The following is a 22728-nucleotide window of genomic DNA, read 5'->3' as shown; positions in this document are numbered from 1 at the left end:
TATGGAAACAGTATGGAGTATCCTCAGAAAATTAAGAACAGATCTACCATATGATCCAGCTATAGCATTGCTGGGTATTTATCCAAAGAACTTGAAAATATGAATGCATAAAGATATATGCACCCTATGCTCATTGCAACAATATGCACAATAGCCAAGACTTGGAAGCAACCTAGGTGCCCATCAAGGGATGAATGGATAAAGAACATGTGGTATATATACACAATGGAATACTACTCAGCCATAAGAACCAATGAAATCTGGCCATTTGTACAACATGGATGGACCTTGAGGGTATTATGCTAAGTGAAATAAGTCAGAGGGAAAAACTCAAATACCATATGATCTCACTCATAAGTAGAAGATAAAAACAACAACAAACAATTACATAGAGACAGAGATTGAACTGGTGGTTACCAGAGGGGAAGGGGAGACGGAGGAGGGCGAAAGGGGTGATTAGGCACATGTGCGTGGTGATGGATGGTAATTAGTCTTTGGATGGTGAACATGATGTAATCTACACAGAATTTGAAATATAATGATGAACACCTGAAATTTATGTGTTATAAACCAATGTTACTGCAATAAAAAACAAATAAATAAATAAATAAATACAATGCATGAGCTTCTAACAGCCTTGTTTCCCTCTCTGCTTGCTCTTCTGCTCACTGCCATGTTTGTGATGGTGTTCTCAGGGGTTGAGGTGATTGACTTACTAGCTTGGATGGCGGTGGTCTATTGCACATAGAGGCTTAGTGAACTGACACAGGAATGTATCTGTGTGTTCATAAAAGAACAAGGAATAAGCCCAGAAACCCCAATCCATGGCCTTGTTGCTCCCCTCTTAACCTCTGTACTCCCTCTGAAGGAGTTCTCCTCAAACAAACTTGAGGACCTTTCCTCCAGTGCACCCAGATGACCCAGCCCAGGCACTCGGTGGTCACCACAGTGACGCACTGCTTGATGCCAGCACCAATATGGACAAATTGTATTGATCCTAATTCCTTGAGGGATTGCCCCTGATCCCAAAGGATACAGAAGGGCTCACACATTAGGGATTGCTGTAAAGAAATCAAAACATCTCTCAGAAGAGCTGGCTTAGGTGTGGAGAAAACTAGCTCAGTGTTGGCAGAAATACCTGAGAGCACAGTACTTAGCATTTAGTTCTCCAGGTTTGTCACTATTGAAATTGATTTTTTTCCCTAGGTGAGCGAACAAAAAGGAAGATCTTTTTGACAGTTTATAACTGTAGGAAGAAGCCAATGAACCACTCTGATTGAGAACATTTGTCACATAGTCCATGTGCTCTGATGTATGAATATGTGTATATGTATATCTGTATCTTCCATCTCCTAAACTAAACCCTTTAAAGGTTTGGATCATCTTATAGTTCCTAATATTATGTTCTGAATGTAAGACATTAACTAGATTTTTATTAACTATTTCCCCAAGTATCCAAGTGGTTTAAGTTATATCTGATAAAATGAACTATTTGATGTGAAACATTCTCTTGATGGTTTTATATGTGATAATTAGAAGCATATGGTATTCTCCCAGAAAATAAAGTATACATCAGGGCTGCTGGGGAAAGGCTGAAGTCCTTTAGCAAGCCAGGTAGTTTTGCTTTTCAAGTGAATTCTGGCTTCAGAGTTGACTCAGAAGGCATCACCCCACTTGCTGTGTCACACACACACATCTTGCAATACCTGCATTTTCCCAGTCACAATCTTCCCAAACCAGATCTTTCATGAGTATTAAAAGCTAGTAATAAAGAAATTTTTTTAAAAAAGGGGCATCAGAGCTGTATGGAGTGTAAACACCAGGCCCTGATGGCAGACGACAGAAACGTAGGAGAGGCCAGGACTTGGTGATGAGAGAGGGGATAGAGGTTAATGTAGAAGGTTAGTGTTAGTCCTCTAGGGAGGGGCCGTTCAGAGTCTGAGAGCTCCAAACCTGTTCAAGGGACCAGACAGGAAGAGAATTCTTCCTGTATGCAAAGAGGGTCAGTGACTCAACCAAGAGCACAGGAGACATGAAGAACAAGGAGGCCAGGGCTCCTCCCTGATGACGTGGTCTGTACAGGTGGAAAATGTTACTATGGCCACTGATCCAAGGAGGGAGGTATCATCCTCTCTGCCCAGGTCTTCTGGATTCAGCTGCATACAAGCAGACAGGCATGTGGAGACAGGAGAGGCTTCTAAGAGGCTGTTAGCAAGAGGCAGGAAGTTTCATGCTTTTTCCCCAAATCTTTCATTTTGTCTCTTGAATTGCTATTCCTTTTCCTTTTCCATCTATGCCCCATTATAGATTCATCTTAATTCTGATGATTCTTCAAACTATATTTTCAGTCTAGCTCTCATCCTGGCATGTCACAATGTCTTACCAGACATTTCTGCTTATACATATTGCTGTTAAGTCAAGTAGTAAATATACATAACAGAACTCGTCATTCTCTTTTCCCCACAAAAATAATTCCTTCTTCCACGCCAATTCCTCATTTCAGTCACAGAACTGTGATTCCTCCATACTTTCAGGCCAGAACCCTTGGAACCAGTTTAACTCATGTCTCATCTTCATCCTCCAGCCAGGATCCTATATCCTTCATCCCGTCCAGGGACTAAGTCTTCTTGGTTCTTCCTCTAAAATCTCTCTGCCTTCTCTTCATTCCATCAGTTTTACCTAAGCATTTTCTAACCCCTCAGGCCCAGATCACTCAGCCTTCTAGCTAATGACCCTGATTCCCATCTCTCTCTACTTTGTTTCATCTTGTATGCTCCTTTCCAGCTATCCTTCCTAAAGCACTACTTTTGTAGAACTCTTTCTTTGTCCAAGAACTCCAAGTGGTTTCACACTGCTTACTACAAGTCCAATCTTGACACTAGACTCTTAATGTGCTCCACAGTCTGGCTCACTGTCTTACTTCCCAAAGCTCCCTGATGGGTATCCTCTGGCCCTCCAGTTTGGCCCGCTCTGTCCATTGCAAGAGAACTTCATGTACCCAAATAGAGTCAGTGAGTGTGCCCATAATCCATCTCCATGCTTTGGTCAAGTTCTGTCAAGTGCCTGTCCTCTGATCTTTCCCTGCTCATCTTTCAAATCTAAGTCTTGCTCCTTGCCTAAAGTCGACCATGTTGGTCTGGGTTCTCTAAGAAGCAGATACCAAGATGGGATTATACATACCAGGATTTTATTAGGGAAAACGTCTGTGAGAGAAGATGCGGAGGGAGCCCAGAGACACAGGGAGAACCTGCAAGTCTGACTCTGAGTGAAGGAGAGAGGGAAGAAGGTTGGATAGAGGTGTCGTAGACATCTCTAGAGATCATAGAGATGTCCTGAGACATTGCTCAGTTATTGGCTCAGAGTAGCCAGTGAGCAGCCTTGGCCTTGTTATAAACTTCTCTGGATTTCAGAGCACAGCAGCTGGGGCACTCGGTCAATGACGCACTTGTAGTTGGAGATCTGCAAGGTGCATTATCAAGGTCACCACACCTGGTTTAATGCCTTGGGCCCACATGGATCTCTTCATTCTGTGAATTCATACTGCACATAGAATTATTACCACCTCATCTGGAACTTACTTATTTTTACCTCAATTGTTTGTTTTGTCTCCCCAAACTCCTTGAATCAGGTACCACGCCTTATACTTTTTTTGGTAGGCCCTCTACTGTCTTGGAATTATTAATTGCTTTGTAGATAGGTGCTAAATAAATACTTTTTAATTTTGAGTCAATCACTCATCATTCATTATGAAAAGGCACTATTACTACGGAGACTGGAAAAATCTCTTCTACCTATTTTGTGAAAAACGTGTTTACAGATCAACAGCAGCAAAAGGAGGGATGGTAATGAAAATAGCCCTTTAGGGAACAAGAGGAACTCAGAAATGGGGGAATTTCATTGTGCAGACTGTGGATAAACTGGAAAGAAAAAAAGACGATGAAGAAGGAGGAGAAAGAAGAAGGAACCCAATGAGAGAATGCTTCTTTGTTCCATTATCATGGCTATGAATATAAAAATGAATCCAGTCAAGATTCTATTACTAAGGCAGGATGTTCAAGTGTTGAAATTACCAACCATGTTTTGCTCTAAAGAGGGATCCACAGAAATGATTCTGTAGCAACGTTGAAAAGTGACAACCAGACTGGCCAGGTGGAGGGAAAACAGCTTTCTGAAGGACCTAAATTCTAAATTCAAAAAAAGAGAAGAAAAGAAAAAAAAACACCAGGTTTTTAAACTATTGTTTTGGATAAGCTGGTTAGAGTAACACTGAAAAGCTCTGGGAGAAATAGGAAGAGTAGTTTCTACTTTAACCCAAGAGTGAAGATTTCCATTACCCGCCTAAGTTTCCAGCAATGATAAAGCACATTTGGTATATTTTCTGTACATTTTATATAGTCTTGCTTCTTTATCTCTCAGTTTCAAGCTGTTAGAGCAAGGGCATGGACTCACAGAGATTTTCTGAGGGTTAAAAATAGGATTTCAAAATCTCTACGTTTCGGACTTCAGATTTCACTTTGCTCACATTATTTTGGTAAAACTTTCCAATTTTTCTTGCTTACAGCCAAGGGTTAGTCATTTATTGATTACATTTCAAAATATAGATTGTTTTGACCCTACAATTTCTGGGATTTAAATAGTCTATTAAAAACATTAGCATCAAGATTGAATTTTATAGATTGATGAGTGCAATTAGCTAGTATTTGCTGAGGATTTTTGCAGCTATGTTCACGAGGAACTATAATTTTCTTTTCTTGTGATTTTTTTCAGCTGGTTTTGATATCAGTATAATAATGCTGATCTCATAAAACAATGAGATTGTTCTCTGTTCCTTTATTTTCTTAAAGAGTTTGTGTAAGATTGGTAATATTTCTTCCTTAGAGGTATGATACAATTCTGTACCATTCTATGGGGAATACGGATTACATCATCTTTTATTAAAGCGTGTTGAGGATTGTTCTGGCAGGCAGTTACTAACTCAATTTCTTTGATAGATATAGGGTCATTCGCTTTGTTACAATTTTCGAAAGTTATTTTTTAGTTATTTATGCATTTCTCATAATTATATTGGCATAAAGTTATACTTTATGCCAATTACACTAGCATAAAGTTGATTGTAATATTGCCTTACTTTTCTTTAAATGTCTGTAAGATCTATAATAATGTCCCATCTTTCATTCCTGTTATTGGTAGTTTGTGTTTTCTCTCATTTTATCTTGATCAGTCTTGCTAGTGGTTTAATCATTCTTCTGTAGTTTGTTGTTTTATAGTTTATTTCCCTATCTTTATCCTTTCCTCCCTTTTATATACTTTGGATTTAATTTGCTCTTCTTTTCCTAATTTCTTAAGATTGAAACTTAGATCAGTTAATTAATCCTTTCTTCTTTTCTAATGTAAATATTAAGGTTCCAATTTTCCCTCTAAACATTGCTTTAGCTGTATCTTATAAATTTTCATATGCTGTGTTTTCATTATCACTTCTTTGAAATATTTTATAATTTCCCCTGTCATCCCTTCTTTGACTCACAGGTTATTTAGAAGTGCATTGTTTAATTTCCAAATATTTGGGAATTTTTCTAGATGTCTTATTGTTATTGATTTCTAATTTAATTCCATTGTGGTCAGAGAACATAATCTGTAAGATTTCAATATTTTGAAATTTATAGAGACGTATTTTTCTGCAAAACATGTACTCTATCCCAAGGACTGTTCCATGTACACTCGAACAGACAGTGTATTCTTTCTTTGGTGTTAGTGTTTTTTATAAATGTCAGTTACTTCAGGTGGTTGATGGTGTGCCTGATGCCTTCTTCATCCTTACAGATTTTTTTGCCTAGCTGTTCTACCATTTTTACTGAGAGCCATTTAAAATCTCCAGCTATGATTTTGGATTTGTCTACACCCCCCTTTAATTCTGTCAGGTTTTGTTTCATGTTTTTGAAGCTCTATTTTGAGGGATTGCAAAGTTAGGGTTGTTATATCTGCCCGATGAAATGCCACCATTTATCTCTAGCACTCTGTTTCTTGAAGTCTACTTCATCTTGTATTAAAATAGTCATATCAAGTGCTTTGTGCTTACTGTTTTCATGATATATCTTTTTTCCTTCACTTTACTGCCTACCTGGCTCTGTCTTTGTACTTAAAATGCGTATTTTCTAGACAGCTTATATTTGGATTTTCCTTTTTAACAGCTTGACAATCTCTGCCTTTTAATTCGTGTTTAGTCCATTAACATTAATGCAATTTTTTTACATGGTTGTGTTTAAGTCTACCATTTTGTTATCAGTTTTCTGGTTATCTCATCTGATTTTGTTCCTCCGTTCTTTCTTTTCTGCCTTCTTTTGGGTTAGTAAAATACTTTTTTATTCTACTTTAATTCCTTGATTGCAATTTTTGGTGGTTACTCTAGAGATTACAATATGCATCTACTTAGAATTAATATTGTACCATTTTACATAAAACATAAGTAAATTTTACAGCAGTAAAATTGCATTTACTCCATCTTTCGTGCTAACCTTATCATGTGTTTTATATCTACATAAGGGAAAAACGCTGGAATGTAAAATTATTTTACCATGAACAGCTGTTTTTCAAAGAAATTAAGAAAAAAGGATATTCTTTTATCTTTGCACACATACATAACCTTTCTGTTATTCTTTATTCCTTTCTGAGAATCCAAATTTCTGTCTGCTGTCATTTCCCTTTGACCTGAAGAATTTTCTTTAGCATTTCTTGTAGCAGAGGTCTGGTTGTTATGAATTCTATCAGCTTTTAAAAAAAATCTTTCTTTCACCCTCAGTTTTGAAGGATATTCTCACTGAATATAGAATTCTAGATTGGCAGCGGTTTTCTCCCTTCACCATTTAAAAATGCCTTTCTATTTGATGGAGAGCATGCTGTGCAAGGCATGGCTTCGGTGCAAACGCAGGAATAGATTTCAAGGTACAGCAGCTGAGGCCCACAGGCGGGAGATACGCAAGTGCCATCTCATGGATGCCACATCCATCCAGTGAATTTTTAATTTTTGCTGCTGCATTGTCCCAGTCTATATTTTTCTATGTCTGTTTATAGTTCCTAGTTATTTGGTGGGATTGTACATCTATTAGCTCATTTGTACCATTTTTCCATATATATATGTATGTGTATATATATATATATACTTTAAATTTTTGTCTGCTTATTCCAATATCTGGATCATCTTGAAGTCCGTTTCTACTGACTGATATTTTTTTTGATTTTGGGTCACAGTTCCCTGCTTTATTCACTAGTCTAGTAATTTTTTTATCATATGTTTGATGTTGAGACAACATTCTGTAGGAAAGATGAATTATGTCATCTTTCATTAAAGCATGTTGAGGATTGTTCTGGCAGGCAGTTAAGTAACTGGCAGATCTTTATGGTCCTGTCAGGAGTGGTTTTATTCTTGGTTAGGGTGGTTCTATTTTGGTTTTGAACTTAATCATGGAGTGTTTCTTTTATTCTAAGTTGTAGTCTCTCACAAGCCATGATCTTTCCGGGGTCTCAACTGAGCACAAGGTGTTCAGTGAGTTATCTCCACTCAGGTGGGCCAGAACTCCAACTTCTGCCAACACTGCTCAACCTCAGATATCATTTTTCATGTCTCAACTCCACACAAGTAACCTTTGCTAGACCAGTAGAGCCTTGTCCTGCACAGACCGGCCCTCAGCCAAGAAATAGGAGAATTTCCCTACAGACTCCTGGACAGCAACCCCCATACTGGAGCTCCCTGTCTTCTAGTAGCCTGCCCACACCTTCTAGCTGCTTCATCCATCCCCAGTCTGGTTCCTGACTGCTCAGCTGACCTCCTGTACTGCCGCAGCACCTCCATGTAGAAGACCGAGTCAGTGATGGAGCCCACCTCATGTGCTTCTCTTCTCTTCTCTCGAAGATCACAGCCCTTCACTGCTGGTTGTTTCTTCTTCTATCGCATCCAGTTTATAGCTGCTTTTGCCCAGGATAGCATGTCCTGCGCTGGTTACTTTGCCACGGCCAGAAATGGAAGTACAATTCCCCATCTTTAAAATATTTTGTTGGGGAAAAAGCGCTTCTGGGAGCTGGCATAATTTTTTACTGACCACTTCAAAGCTTTCTAGTGCAAGAGGTGGTTAGCGGTTTTGTAATGTAAATCCCAAACTTCTCTGGTTGCTCATCTCTATCAATCATTGAGTTATCACAATGGTTGACATTTAAGCATAATTGTTATATTTTAATATAATATATAATTATATAATATTGCTACATTGTATTCTTTGTATTCTTTTGTTTGGCCAGGTGTCACATATGATTGTTTAATACGTGTCATCACGATGACCAAGGAAATTTTTGGAGAATACAGTTTTATGACTGTGATATCCACTAATATCTTTAACAAATATTATCTTTTTACTCAATGGCAGAAAATAAAATCCTTACATAGGATAATAAAAGTTTAAAATGAAACAGTTATTTCCCCACCAGGAGAATCAAGGCCTGATTATAGCTTGATAAGTGGCCAAACATTTCTTTATTATTTTAATTTGAATTAACTTTTTTCTCATTTAGATTGAACATCTGTCCATACATTTTAATTGTTTATGCTTCTTTTTTGAATAGCTTATTTTTGGACTTTTCACATTTTTCTATTGGGTTGGTAGTCTTTACCTTTTTAATTTGTCAACATATTTAAATATCAAGGACATTAACTGTACACCTGCTACAGATATGGCAAATATTCTTCTCTTGGTTCTCACATGGATTTTAGCTTTATTTATGGTGTTGTGCATAGAGAGCTTTACACTGTTGTGTGGTTAAATCACGTCCTATTCACTCTCATGCTTTCTGGCCTCCTTACTGTGCTTAAAGAAGCCTCTGCTTCCCAAAATTGCATACCTTTGCCCCAAGTGTTCCCCTGGACTTTTTATAGCTGTATTTTACTTAGAAATTTTTAATCTACATGCAATTTTCAATTGAGATATAATTGACATATAGCATCATAGTATTAGCTAAGGTGTACAACATAATTTGATATATGGGTATATTATGAAATGATTACCACAACAAGTTTAGTTAACTTAGTTAACCATCACCACACATAGTTACAAAATTTTTTCTTGTGATGAGAACTTTTAAGATCTACTCTCTTAGCAGCTTTCAAATATACACTGCAGTCTTGTTAACTACAGCCACTATGCTGTACATTACAACCTCAGGACTTGCTCATCTCGCAACTGGAAGTCTGTACCTTTTAACCACCTTCTCTCACTTCCCTCACCCTCCACCCTCTGCCTCTGGCAACCCCCAATCTGTTCTCCGTATCTGTGAGTTTGGTTTTTCTTTAGATTCCACAGATAAGAGAGATCATATGCATTTGTCTCTGTCTGACTTATGTCAATTAGCATAATCCCCTCCAGGTCCACCCAAGTTGTCGCAAATGACAAGATTTCCTCCATTTTTGTGGCTGGATAATATTCCATTGTATATATATTTTTATATACCACAACTTCTTTATCCATTCATCCATGGACATGTAGTTTGCTTCCATGTCTTCACTGTTGTAAATAGTGCTGCTATGAACGGGAGATGCAAGTATCTTTTTGAGTTAGTGTTTTCCTTTCCTTTGGATCTATTCCCAGCAGTGGGATTGCTGGATCATATGGTAGATCTATTTTTAATTTTTTGAGGATCCTCCAGACTGTTTTCCGTACTGGCTGTACCAGTTTACATTCCCACCAACAGTGCACAACAGTTCCCTTTTCTCCACAGCTTTGCTAACACTTATGTCTCGTCTTTTCTTTTTATTGAGATAAAGGTGACGTATAACATTTTATTAGTTTCAGATGTACAACATGATGATTCAGTATTTGTGTATGGGGCCGGCCTGGTGGCATAGTGGTTAAGTTCACTTGCTCCACTTCAGTGTCCCTGGATTTGAATCCTGGGTGCAGACCTGCACGCCACTCATCAAGCCATGCTGTGGCAGCATCCCACATACAAAATAGAGGAAGATTGTCCCTGATGTTAGCTCAGGGACAATCTTCCTCAAGCAAAAAGAGGAAGATTGGCAACAGATGTTAGCTCAGGGCCAATCTTCCTCACCAAAAAAAAGAAAAAGAAAAAGAAAAAGAAACCCAACAAAATTTGCATATATTGTAAAATGGTCACCACAATAAGTCTAGTTAACATCCACCATCACAAGTAGTTACAACTTTTTCTTGTGATGAGAACTTTTAAGATCTACTTTCTTAGTAACTATCAAATGTACAATAGAGTATTGTTAACTACAGTCACCATGCTGTACCTTACATCTCCAGGACTTATTTATTTTATAGCTGGAAGTTTGATCACCCTTTTTTGTCTTTTTGATAATAGCCATACTAACAGCTGTGAGATGATATCTCATTGTGGTTTCAATTTGCATTTTCCTGATGATTAGTGATGTTGAGCATCTTTTCATGTACCTGGTGGCCATCTTATGTCTTCTTTGGAAAAAATGTCTATCCAGATCCTCTGCTCATTTTTAAATCATATTGTTTGGGATTTTTTTGCTACTGAGTTGTAAAAGTTCTTTATGTGTTTTGAATATTAATCCCTTGTCAGATACATGATTTACAAATATCTTCTCCCATTTCGTAGGTAGTCTTTTCATTTTGTTGTTGGTTTTCTTTGCTGTACAGAAGATTTTCACTTTGTTATAGTCCCACTTGCTTATTTTTGCTTTTACTTTTGTCATAAAATCCAACAAATCATTGGCAAGACTGATGTCAGGAGCTTACTCCCTATGTTTTCTTCTAGGAGTTTTATGATCTTAGGTCTTATTTTCAAGTCTTTAATCCACTTGAGTTGATTTTTGTGTGTGGCGTAAGACAGTGGTCCAGTTTCATTCTTTAGCACGTGGCTGTCCAGTTTTCCCAGCACCATCTATTGAAGAGACTGTCCTTTCCCCATTGCATATTCTTGGTTCCCGTGCTGTAAATTAAGTGACCATACAAATGTGCGTTATTTCTGGGCTCTATATTCTGTTCCATTGATCTATGTATCTGTTCTATGCCAATATCATCCTGTTTTTATTACTATAGCCTTGTAATATAATTTGAAATCAAGAAGTGTGATGCTTCCAGCTTTGTTCTTTCTCAAGATTGCTTTGGCTATCTTGTGGTTCCATACAAATTTTAGGATTGTGTGTTCTTTTTTTGCAAAAAATGCCATTGGAATTCTGACAGGGATTGCACAGAATCTGTAGATTGCTTTGGGGAGTATGGACATTTTAACAATATTAATTCTTTTAATCCACAAGCACAGAATATATTTCCATTTATTTGTGTCTTCTTCAATTTCTTTCATCAATGTCTTATAATTTTCAGTGAACATGTCTTTTCCCTTCTTGGTTAAATTTATTCCTAGGTATTTTGTTCTTTTTGATGCAATTGTAAATGCAATTGTTTTCTTAATATCTCTTTCTGATAGTTCCTTATTAGTGTAGAGAAATGCAATGTTTTTTTTGCTTAGACTTATTATTTTTTGAGGTATAATTGATATAGAACAATATGTTAGTTTCAGGTGTACAACATAACGATTCAATATTTGTACATATACATATGGTGAAATGGTCATGACAGTAAGTCTAGTTAACATCCATTACCATACATAGCTAGAGAATTTTTTTCTTGTGATAACTTTTAAGATCTACTCTCTAAGTAGCTTTCAAATATGCAGTACAGTATTAACTAAAGTTGCCATGCTATGTATTACATCCTCATGACTTATCTATTTTATAAATAGAAGTTTGTACCTTTTAATTCCCTTTACCCATTTCACCACCCATCCCCCACCCCTTGCTTCTGCCAGCCACCAATCTCTTTTCTGTATCTATGAGCTTGATTTTTCTTTTTTTAGATTCTACACATAAGTGAGATCACATAGTATTTGTCTTTCTATGTCTGACTTATTTCACTTAGCATAATGACCTCAAGATCCACCCATGTTGTCACAAATGGCAAGATTTCATTCTTTTTTATGGCCGAGTTAATATTCCATGATATATACCACATTTTCCTTATCCATTAATCCATTGATGGACACTTAGGTTGTCTCCATATCTTGTCTATTGTAAATAATACTGTAATGAACATGGGGGAGGGTGCATATATCTTTTCGAATTAGTTTTCTTTTTTTTCAGATAAATACCCAGAAGTGGAATTGCTGGATCATTGGAAGTTCTATTTCTTTTATTTTTAGGATCCTCCATACTGTTTTCCATAGTGGCCACCAATTTACATTCCCACCAATGGTATATAAGGTTTCCCTTGTCTCCACATTTTCACCAACACTTGTTATTGCTTATCTTTTTGATAATAGCAATACTAACAGGTGTGAGATGATATCTCATTGTGGTTTTGATTTGCATTTCCCTGATGATTAGTGATGTTGAACATCTTTTCATGTACCTGGTGGCCATCTGTACGTCTCCTTTGGAAAAAAAATCTATCCAGATCCTCTGCTCATTTTTAAATCAGATTGTTTGTGGTTTTTTGCTATTGAATTGTATGAGTTTGTTATATATTTTGGATATTAACTTTTATTTAGATATATGATTTGCAAATATTTTCTCCCATTCAGTAGATTGCCTTTTTATTTTGTTAATGGTTTACTTTGCTGTGCAGAAGCTTTTTAGTTTACTGTAGTTACATTTGTTTATTTTTGCCTTTATTGCCTTTGCTTTTATTATCAAATCCAAAAATCATTGCCAAGACTGATGTCAAAGAGCTCAGGATCTATGTTTTCTTCTAGGAGTTTTATGGTTTCAGGTCTTAAATTCAAATCTTTAATCCATTTTGAGTTAATTTTGTGTTTGGTGCAAGATAGTGGTCCAGTTTTATTCTTTTGCATGTGGCTGTCCAGTTTTCCCAACACCATTTATTGAAGAGACTGTCCTTTCCCCATTGTATATTCTTGGTTCCTTTGTCATTGGTTAATTGATCATACATGAAAATGCAATTTGTTTTTGTATATTGATTTTTGTATTCTGAAACTTTACTGCATTCATTTATTCTAATAGTTTTTATATGGAGTCTTTAGGGTTCACTATATATAATATCATGTCATCTGCAAATAGCCAGTCCTGGTGGTCTAGTGGTTAGGATCTATGCTCTCACCACTGTGGCCCAGGTTCATTTCCCAGTCAAGAAACCACACCACACATCTGTTGGTTGTCATACTGTGGCAGCTCCGTGTTGCTGTGATGCTGAAAGCTATGCCACGAGGATTACAAATACCAGTAGGGTCACCCATGGTGGACAGGTTTCAGCAGAGCTTCCAGACGAAGACAGACTAGGAAGAAGGACCTGGCCATCCACTTCTGAAAAAAAATTGGCCATGAAAATCCCATTAACAGCAGCCAAGCATTGTCTGACATAGCACTGGAAGACGACAGGATGGCACAAAAAGACCAAGCAGTGTTCCACTGTACTGTACATAGGGTGACTAGGAGCTGGAATTGACTCAATGACACTAACAACAATATCTGCAAACATACGCATTATTACTTCTTCCTTTCCAATTTGGATGCCTTTTATTTCTTTTTCTTGTCTAATTGCTCTGGCTGGGACTTGCAATACTATGTTAAACAAAAGTGGTAAGAATATGCATCCTTGTATTCTTCCTGATCTTAAAGGAAAAGCTTTCAGCTTTTCACCACTGAATCTGTTAGCTAAGGGCTTGTCATATACGACCTTTAATATGCTGAGGTACATTCTATGTATATCCACTTTGTTGAGAGTTTATATCATGAATGGATGTTGAATTTTTTTTCTAAGATTTTATTTTTCCATTTTCTCCCCAAAGCCCCCCAGTACATAGTTGTATATTTTTAGTTGTGAGTCCTTCTAGTTGTGGCACGTGGGAAGCCGCCTCAGCATGGCTTGATGAGCGGGTGCCGTGTCTGCGCCCAGGATCCAAACTGGTGAAACCCTGGGCTGCTGAAGCAGAGCGTACAAACCCAATCACTCTGCCACGGGGCCAGCCCCTGGATGTTGAATTTTGTTAACTGCATTTTCTGCATCTATTGAGATGATCATATGACTTTTATTCTTCACTTTGTTAATGTGGTGTATCACATTGATTGATTTGTGGATGTTAAGCATCCCTGCATCCCTGGAATAAATTCGACTTGATCATGGTGTTATGATCCTTTTTATGTAGTGTTGAATTCAGTTTGCTATTTTGTTGAGGATATTTGCATCTGAGTTCATCAGGGACACTTGCCTGTAATTTTCTTTTCTAGTAGTGTTCTTGTCTAGTTTTGGTAGCAGGGTAATGCTGGCCTCATATAATGAGTTTGGAAGTGTTCCCTCTTCTATATTTTAGAAGAGTTTGAGAAGGATTTCTATTAATTTGTATGTAAACGTTTGGTAGAATTCACCAGTGAAGCCCTCTGGTCCTGGACTTTTGTTTGTTGGGTTTTTAATTACTGATTCAATCTCCTTACTAGTAATTGGTCTATTCAAATTTTCAGTTTCTTCATGATTAGGTCATTGTTGGTTGTATATTCTAGGAATTTATCCATTTCTTCTAGATTGTTCAATTTGTTGGTATATAATTGTTCATAGTAGTCTCTCATGATCCTTTGTATTTCTGTGGTATCAGTTGTACATCTCCTCTTTCATTTCTAATTTTATTTATTTGAGTCCTCTCTCTTTTTTTCTTTATGAGTGTAGCTAAAGGTCGTCTATTTTGTTTATCTTTAAAAAAAAAGTAGCTCTTAGTTTCATTGACCTTCTATTGTCTTTTTAGTCTTTATTTATTTCTGCTCTGATATTTGTTATTTCCTTCCATCTACTAACTATTCCTATAGGCATAGTTGGTTCTTTTTTCTAATTCCTTGAGGTGTAAAGTTAGGTTGTTTATTTGAAATCTTTCTTGTTTCTTCACGTAGGCATCTATCACTATGAACTTCCCTCTTAGAACTGCTCTTGCTGCATCCCATAAATTCTGGTATGTTGTATTTCCACTTTCATTTGCCTCAAGATATTTTTTATTTCTCTTTTGATTTCTTCTTTGACCCATTGGCTGTTCAGTAGCATGTTGTTTAATCTCCAAAGATTTGTGAATTTCACATTTTTCTTCTTGCAGTTGATTTCTAGTTTCATACCACTGTGGTCAGAAGAGATGCTTGATATGATTTCAATCTTCCTAAATTTACTAACACTTGTTTTGCGGCCTAACATATGATTTATCCTGGAGAATGTTCCCTCTGCACTTGAGAAGAATGTATATTCTGTTGCTTCTGGATGAAATGTTCTGTAAATGTCTGTTAAGTCCATCTGTCTAACATGTCATTTAAATCCATGATTCTTTACTGATTTTCTGTCTGGGTGATCTGTCCATTGATGAAAGTGGGGTACTGAAGACCCTACTATTATCATATTGCTGTCTATTTCTCCATTTAGGTTTATTATATTTGCTTTATATATTTAGGTGCTCTTATGCTGAGGCATAATTATTTACAAATGTTATGTCCTTTTGTTGAATTGGTCTCTTTTATTGTTTTATTACATTCTTGTTTCATTACAGCCTTTGTCTTAAAGTCTATTTTGTATGATATAAGTATAGTTACCCCAGCTTTCTTTTGGTTTCTATTTGCATAGGATATCTTTTTCCATCCCCTCACTTTTAGTCTGTGTGTGTCCTTATAACTGAGGTGAGTCTCTTGTAGGCAACACCTAGTTGGGTCTTGTTTTTTTATCCATTCATCCACTCTGTCTTTTTATTGGAGAATTTGGTCCATTTATATTTAAAGTAATTATTTATAGATATGAGCTTATTGCCAATTTGTTAATTTTCTGGCTGTTTTGTAAATCTTTTGTTCCTTTCTTCTTCTCTTGCTCTCTTCATTGTGGTTTGATGATTTTCTGTATTAATATGCTTAGTTTCTCTTTCTCTTTTGTATATCTACTACAGGTCCTTGCTTTGTGGTTATCATGAAGCTTACATAAAACATCTTAGAGTTATAATAGTCTATTTTAAGCTAATAACAACTTAAGTTCAAATGCATTCTAAAGCTCCACATTCTTACTCTCTCCCGACCCTCATAGTTTATGTTTTTGATGTCACAATTAACATATTTTTATCTTGTGTATCTGTTAACAAATTATTGTAGTTATAGTTATTTTTACTACTTTTTCTTCTCACCTTTATATTGTACTTATAAGTGATTAACCCACCACCATTACAGCCTTATTCTGAATTTACTATATATTTACCTTTACCAGTGAGATATACTTTCATATGTTTTCCTGTTACCAATTAGTGACCTTTTGTTAGTCCCTTTAACATTTCTTGTAAGGCCGGTCTAGTGATGATGAACTCCTTCACCTTTTGCTTGTCTGGAAAACTCTTGTAGCACATTCTTGAAATTACACAAACTTTTTTATTATGGAAAAATTCAAATATATTTATACAAAAGTAGAGTGAAATTTATAGTAAGCCTCCCTGTTAATTTGCTTTAACAACTATCAGCTTATGAATAATCTAATATTCTCTACCTCCACCACCTCTTCCTAAAATATTTTGAAGGAAATCTCAAACATTATATTATTTTATTTGTACATATTTCTGAAGACAGACTCACCTTCTTAAATAAAAATGCAATATGATCTCCCTTTAATATTTCCTCAACATCACTAAATATCCACTGAGTGTTTACATTTACCTAATTATAGTATAATTTTTAACATTTTATTTATTTGAATAAGCCTCATACAAGGCCCATAAACTGTGATTTGTTAATATGCCTCTTAAGTCTCTTTTATCTACAGGTTTCCTCCAACATTTATTTTTTGCTTTTTTCCTTTTATCCTTCGTAGTTTCACATAGTTTGTGTTTTGCTGATTGCATCTCCAACTGTATACCTGTGGTGTCATTTAACACATTCCTCTGTTATCTAAATTTAATAAACTAATATCTAATAAACTAGTATTAGATCTAGACGTTTAATCGATTCAAGTTCAAACTTTTTGGCAAGATTATTTCATAGGTAGTGTTGGTTCTTCTATTCGGCTCATGATGTCTGGTTTCTCTCTTTGTATAAGAAAGGCAGGTTACGTGTTTGACTCTTCCTGTATTCATCATTTATCAAAATAATGAATTAGCTCCCTCTCCTCTGAAGATAATCAGGGATTTTTTAGTATCACTATGAATTTGTGGATTTAAACCTGTTTGGTGTGTTTCGGTCTGTTGTAGTCAGTGTCCTCATTGATGTTCATTTTGTCCCATCATTGTGAGGACAGGTTGCTTCTTGAGTCCTTTTGACTCAGCCCTAGTTGTCTTTGTTGGCTTGTTTTCTGATATGACAAGACTTTGAAGACCCACCTTTTACATACCCTGCCCTAGACCTGGAACCAGCCGTTTCTCTGGGAAGCCCTATTTCATTTTGTTGGGAAATGCTATTGAGAGGCCACCATCCAAGCACTAGAATAACTTGTTTCTACTGGTTTGATCATCATTTTTGGGACTTATCAATGGACAGACCTAGGATTTTTTTTTTTTAAGATAAAATACATCATGAATTCATCCTAGATGTCCTATTTACATTCAGGACAATGGATTCAAGACAATGGAGTTTTTATTTAACCACATAAATCTTACATCCACATCTCTCACCATAAAAAATCGTGGTTCTCAGTGGTCAAAATAAGTACTTATTTGCTTTATCTCACATTGTACATACAACAGTCTCAAAATAACGATACTAACATTAACATAAACTATATGATTATTGACAATATGAGTTTTCTTTGTTGTTGTTTTGTTTGTATTTTGAAGTTATTGGAGTAAACCCCATAGTCAAGTTATTATGGTTAAACGTTGCTTGGAATGGTTCTTCTCTGTGTGGCTGTGCCACCAACTGAATACCCAGGTTTATTTGTTTCTTTTTATGTTCCATTTTTACAGGTTGTTTTTAATATTTAAATTTTGTTTTATAATTAAGTAAAATATTTATGTGGTTCCACAGTCCAATCTACAAAAGAAGGCTAATTCAAAGAAACATAGCTTTTAGCCCAGGCCTCTCCACCCTATTCCCTCCATACCCGTTTAGGTAATAATTTTTGAATTTTTATGGTTTATCCTTCATTGTTTTCTTTAAGTATATATACACATTACTTAATGTATACTTTATATATTATAGGTGTTAATATATATTTATGTATGATTTATATAAAATGTACCTTATATATACTTTAATATGAGATATATATATATATGTTCTCATACGTCCCCCTTTCTTAGATAAATGATAGCATTCCACATATGATTTCTTCCACCTTGCTTTTTTACATTAACAATGTATCTTAGAGATATAGTAGTATGTAATATATACGTATGTGTGTATATATTCATATGAATGTGCATTTATATGTACATATATAATTTAAGTTTACAACTTTTCTTCTAAAGGGCGTGATCTTGGTTAGGGTTGCTTCCTAAGCATTGTATTAAAGTTCTACTATTATTTACCACTTGAAGAAATGAATAAATTCCTTAAATTCTGTGCCATTAAAAATTGGTATAGTTTGATTGAATGTAATACTTCATTTCATAATTGAGAGATTGAGATAAGATAGGAATATCTGGTATAGAAAGTTATTTGACTTTTTCATGCCTCAGTTTCCTGATCTGTAAAGGAGGGGGGGTGGACAGATGATGTGCTGGTGCAGCTGAGATCTCTCCCTGTCACACACTCCCATGGGGCCCTGCACTCTCCTTTCAGGCTGTCTTTCATAGTTGTAGTTAAATGATTACTTTCATGAAATCCATCTTGCCTGCAGCAGGAAGAGAGGAGCACACCTGTCATGTTCTACACTGTATATTTAGTGTCTGGCACAGGACCTGGTACATCTACATAAAATATAGTTGTTAGGGGCTGGCTCTGTGGCTGAGTGGTTAAGTTTGCGTGCTCCGCTGCAGCGGCCCAGGGTTCGGATCCTGGGCACGGACATGGCACTGCTCGTCAGGCCACGTTGAGGCGGCATCCCGCATCCCACAACTAGAAGGACCTGCAACTAGGATATACAGCTGTGTACAGAGGGGGTTTGGGGAGATAAGGCAGAAAAAAAAATTGGCAACAGTTGTTAGCCCAGGTGCCAATCCCTAAAAAAAAAAAAAATAGTTGTTAAATGAATGAACGAATAATCTCGGCTCTAAAACATTGGATGAGTGCCATTTAAAATAAACAGTTGTCTTTATAGCTACTATTAATCAAGATATTAGTTGAAAAAGAATTTTTTTAAAAATGTAGGCAACACACCAAAGGAAGTTTGCCACATACATTCCATTCTCTATTTCTTGCTGGAAATCTGCATTCATGTGGTGACATCCCTTCTTTCCATTACTAATGTTAAGACAGACTGTACGGGGCAGGGACAATTCTGTAGGCAAACCGTACCCTGATGGACCACATTGTTTCTGAGAAATATTATAAGAGTATTAACATTTTGAAGCCTCATAATAGTCAACTATTCATTCTAAAACTTATACATGGATCTTCTCTGACATAAAGCCCATCAAAGGAGCTAGAAAAAGCACCTAATGTTAGAAGTCACATTGCAGGGTGGACCCTGGCAAGATCTCTGATTGCGGTCAGCACTAAACAAAACCGACATGAAGTATGCCCTCTGAGAAAGCAGGTGGGGTCAATACTCTCCAGGGCAACTATCAATTTTAAATGCACGTCTTTTCATTTTCTTCTCACCAGCATCCAATCCACTCAGATACTGGCCAGATTCTTCCTTAAGGACTATTTCCATTTGATGGATCAAATATAGAGACTATAAATAAGAAAATGTGGGTAAAAAGACAAAAGAGCACCGAAACTTGATAAGCAGGAGAGGTTCACATTTTGTATTTGAAATAATTATGGCCTGGCCAAGGCCTTGGGGAGAATTGAACCACATTGAAAACACCTTTCTCTTTTGTGTTTTTGAGCGTTAACAAAGTGGGAAAGAGGTGATGGGTGCTGAAGACATAACACCCTAATTTGGAAATTGCTCGTTTGTTATAGGAGAACAGTTCGGTGTAGCAGAAAGATTATGGGCTTTGGAGCCAGACAGACCTCAATTCAAAGACTGACACGAGCAGTTGGGACCTACACAGGTAATGTACACCTCTTTTCTCAGTTTCCTCATCTATAAAATGGGGGTACCACCACCTGCTATGAATGGTTATTTTGAGGATTTGAAGAAATACATGTAAAATGCCTAGCACAATTTCTGGCCCATGCTTAGCACTCAACAAGTGATACTTACGTGGTTTCATTCTATCTCTGGGGTCATGGCCTTTTTACCATATTTTAATATTGCTATATCGGATTAGCTTATGGGGCAAATCAAAAGAGACGTGACTACTCTCCACCACCTTTTCTCTAGAGAGAGGTGGGCAGCCTATATCCCACACCCAAAAGGCAATTTTCAAGATAGTTTCAACTGGCACAGGCTGGAGTTGGCTCAAAATCTGCCTTTCGTAGAATGGGGTGCTGGAAAGGGCACTGGGGTTTGGCTCTTTGTTCCCACTAGTCATTTAGCCTCCCTGAGCCTCATTTCTTTCATCTATAAAGGAGACATAACAACATCTGTGCGGCCTATGTCACGGAGTTGTCATGAGGCACAAGTGAGAGAATGCAGGTAGCGTGCTCTGCACCTGCAGGGTTGCCTACAAATGGGAGTAAGAACTCGTCTCCGTCAATCTCCCCTTTCTTCTCTTCTGGTGGCCCAAGTGCTCAGCCTGCTGGACCAATCCCCACTAAAGCATTAACCAGTCATTAAAGTGTTAGTGAGTGCTAGCCTAGCGTCACCCCTCCCAGGGGTGTGTGAGTGTAAGCCACACACAAGAGGGGACCTCCCACTGTCCCACCCTGCTCTAACTGGGCCGTGTCCTCTGGGATTACTCCAGCTCACCCACAGAGATTGGTTCATATGCCCAGTGACTCCTGGGGTATTAGGGTGACCTCTCGGCTGGCCCTACACGCTCCCTCTGCTCCTATAAGGTACCACTCACTGTTCTAGGTGCTAGGGATGTTGCAGCAAACAAAAAATCCCTGCCCTTATGGAGTTCACATTCTGGTGGAGGAAATCAGAGGAAAAGCAAGTCAATAAAGCCCACAGTAGAGGGTATGGTGCTAAGCGCTATGCAGAAGCACAATGCAGGGAAACAGGCTAGCGGAGCTGGAGGGGCCCAGATGAGGTGTGTGTGTTGGTGACTGGGAGAGGGATGACTTGCCATTGTAAGTGGGTGGCCAGGGAAGGCCCCCTGAGAAGGTGGTATTGGAGCAGAGATCCGACGGAGGTGAAGGAACGGGTGAGGAGTATCTGGGGGAACAATTCCACAATAATAGTATAAGACTTCAACCCTCCCCATGACACACTTTCAACAATGGACAGAACATGTAGACAGAAGATCAGGAAGGAAATAGAGCATTTACACATTACAAACCAATTAGATCTAACAGACATGTTTAGAACACTCTACTCAACAACAGTAGGACACATATTCCTCTCAGGTGCACCTGGAACATTCTCTAGGATAGACCATATGTTAAGCCTCAAAAAAAAAATCACAATAAATTTTAAAAGATTGAGATAATACATAGTATTTTTTGGACCACAATGGAATTAAAGCTAGAAATCAATTACAGAAGAAAAACTGGTAAATTCACAAATATGTGGAAATCAAACAGCACATGGATTATTGACTACTAACACATTATCCATTAAGAAGGATATGCACTACAAAGGACTCTGAAAAGAGGTGATTAAGTGCCTGCTGGCTAATGAAGGAGTTTCAGGAGTTGGCTGAAGACTATATTCGCATGACAAATCTCCAGAGAACCATCCAAACTAATGGCAGTTTCCAGAACATGGCAGAAATTCGAGAAAGCAGGACAAGAATGGATTCTAACCAAGAATAGGATCAAATGCCAAAGAAAATGACCTAATGAAAGAATACCCCAGAAGAACTGAATCTTGAAGAAGTTCCCACATCAAGGATGGACATGGACCGCATTTGCCACGCTACCTAAGGCAGTGCTGCTCCAACTTTTATTTTTAAGCAGTAGACTCTTTCTTCCAATTGAAAGAAAAGCAGAGCTCTGATTCAAACTGAGGTCAGGGGTCTGGAGGCCCATTACCCAGTCCCACTGACGTTGGAGGTGATTCCAGAGGCCCCCTTTAGAACCGTAAAGACGGGCGACAGTTTGAACACTAGCCTGGGAAATTCAACTTCTCCTAACCCAACCACCACTGGTTACTACCAGAACTGGCTGTCAAACACAAGAATATTTATTGAAATATTTGTACTGGACTACCTGAATGTGTATGTGGAGTTAGAATAACGAAAACATATTGGAATCTGTACATATCTTTCTATTTGTGTTTTTTTCTAGGAAACTTTCTCAAATTCTTGTATTTCAAAGTCACCATATACTGTTGCTTTTATTTTTTCTTAACTTCGGTTCCCAAGGTTAGGAACTTAATGTTACCCTCTTTAGCATCTCTCTTAAATATTCATCTATTCATTAAATATTTAATAAGTAATTACTAGTTATACATACTACAAAAATATGTATATTTATATATGTATTATGATGGGCAATTGGGAAACAAATTTGAATAAGGCATAGTCTCTGCCCACCGCCCCCCGAGAAGCTTGGAGTCTAACGGAGGAGATTACAATCACTAGGTTAAA

The sequence above is a fragment of the Equus przewalskii genome, chromosome 16 (genome assembly GCF_037783145.1).
Source record: "Equus przewalskii isolate Varuska chromosome 16, EquPr2, whole genome shotgun sequence".
Taxonomy (NCBI): Eukaryota; Metazoa; Chordata; class Mammalia; order Perissodactyla; family Equidae; genus Equus; species Equus przewalskii.
Note: the sequence above shows the minus strand (reverse complement) of the source record.